General features: G+C 39.3%; 1 protein-coding gene across 2 annotated transcripts in view; it reads left to right on the top strand.

Annotated features, from left to right (window-relative positions):
- The window catches only part of LOC106876989 (uncharacterized), a 10894-nt gene that overhangs the window by 8049 nt on the left and 663 nt on the right, over positions 1 to 2182 (top strand). The gene's annotated exons all lie outside the window — the stretch shown is intronic.

Here is a 2182-nt window from a genome sequence, read left to right as displayed (position 1 = left end):
GTTACTTTTCCTACTCTTGCAGACTCTAAGTACAGTTTTGTGTATCAGGTGTTGATCCTTGGCACCTCTGCACTTACGCTGGCAACCCTTCTGCTCATGTGGCAGGACTCCATTTTATTCCAGATGTTCGTACATTGAATCTGCGAGTATTCCAGTCAATTATTATTATTATTATTATTATTATTATTATTATTATTATTATTATTATTATTATTATTATTATTATTGCCGTCAGCCGAGGAAGCCACGCTTGACTTCGGTTCAGTATTATTTTTTTTAAGTCGTCAGTTTCTCCGAAAAATAGTTGTGCTTTCCTGTCATTTTCAACCAGGGTGTAGAATAAAGAATCCTTCTTCTGCGAGTGAGTTTCTTTTTTGTTTGAAGTCCCCTTATTTGTTCGGGGGATTATCAAATTTATTGCATTTTTGGTTTCACGTACAAAAATTTAGAATTTTGCTCAACGGCAGCAACAAATAGTTTTGAGGGAGTTTCAGTTGTTGATGAGAGAAGGGAAGAGACAGAGGAATGTCTTGCCACAAATATGAGAGAGGGTAACAGTTCTTCGCCTGTTGGCATGACTACGAGACAAGGAAGCAGGGAAGACAAGGTGACTATCCCAATCACAAACAACAGCAACAACAGAAGCTCCGACGTCGTCGCCCTCATCACCTTTGCCACTACCACTACAAACAACAACAATAACAACAGTTGTCTGTAGCAGCAGTAGTAGCAACAACAACAACAACATTAAAGATTTGACACGACAGTACAGCTGCGATATAAATAATTTCCCCCAGTTAGCAAGTAGCTTGGCAACATCGGTCAACGATAGGAAAATCACTCCCAAGGAATCCCGTTGCTTTGGCTCCGACTATTACCAACAACGACAGGAAATACACAAGCAACAAAAACGACATAATCATCATCAACTATAACAGTAACGATAAAAACAGCGCCTTTGCAGGAGCAAATCTCCCTGGGAAGAAAACATGCGTAACTGAGTGAAACAGAGAAGCACCTCAATAGAGGGAATAGGAAAACCAAGTTTGCTATCCTTTCAGATTTGATGGAGAAGATATGCAAATGTGTGTTGCTAAAGATGAGGAAAATCTTCAATGCGCCACACATCCAAGTGGAAAAATACTTATTTGGGCAGATATTGATTTCCTTACACGAAGCAGACAATATGGTTCTGTGGAAGTAAGGCCCCTCACTGAAATACCGGCCCAAAAACACTCAATGGTCCAGTGCATACACGAGGATATTCTTCTCTTCCCCACATAACTTGGACGGTCGATGGTGAAAGTTAAAATATCAGATGTCATCAGAATTAGACATTTGCTGGTTGGTTACGTGCACTGTGGTCGAAGGACCGGATTCGCTTCTGGTAATTAAAAAATATATCAGAAGGTGAACTGGTCCGGAATCAGATTGGAGCTTTTGATCCAGGTAAAACCAGAATCCCTGTATAGTCGTGGTGGAAGGCAGAAAGCCAAGGTGCTACATTTATGAGTCTAACGCCCATTTGAAGATCCGCTGCCTACAAAAGCAACAAAATGCGAAAATGGCAAGAGTAGAAGGTACATTTCTAACTGTAGATATGTGAGTCGGAGATAAGGAAGTGGAAAGGATATTTGATCCTAGGGTTTCAGGGAAATCTTGGATAGTGGGTTTCCTCGATTATCCCTAGAGGCGTTCCTGTATCAGGAGGGCCACATCTCTATCGCTTCATCTCTATTGATTTTTTACCTTTGCATCCTATGCACCCTTCTTTTCCAATGTATACCACGTATACTTTATTTAATTCTTTTTATCATTTCATTATTATATATCAGCCCCCCACACGTTATATCTGTCTCTGTTTTGTTCCACATATCCTTCGCCTAGAGGCAATAAAATGAAATCATTATTATTATTATTATTATTATTCAGTAGTTTTATTTTTATAACGTGCTTTCACTTCACTACCGAGCGCAGCTCTGTGTGCCTTGGGTATGTGCTGTGGTTTGCTGTGGTGCTCTTATGTTTACTGTATTGAAAGTGTTTTGCGTAGAATGTGTGCAGTACCCAGTAGTGCAATTTTCTGTATGTTATATATATTTGTAAGTCCTGGTGTTTTTGTTATGTATTTGTCTGAATATTTTTTTATTATACCTAAGGCACCTACTATGATAGGAATTGT

The sequence above is a fragment of the Octopus bimaculoides genome, chromosome 28 (genome assembly GCF_001194135.2).
Source record: "Octopus bimaculoides isolate UCB-OBI-ISO-001 chromosome 28, ASM119413v2, whole genome shotgun sequence".
In the NCBI taxonomy this organism is placed as follows: Eukaryota; Metazoa; Mollusca; class Cephalopoda; order Octopoda; family Octopodidae; genus Octopus; species Octopus bimaculoides.
This window is presented reverse-complemented; position numbering and strand designations above follow the sequence as displayed.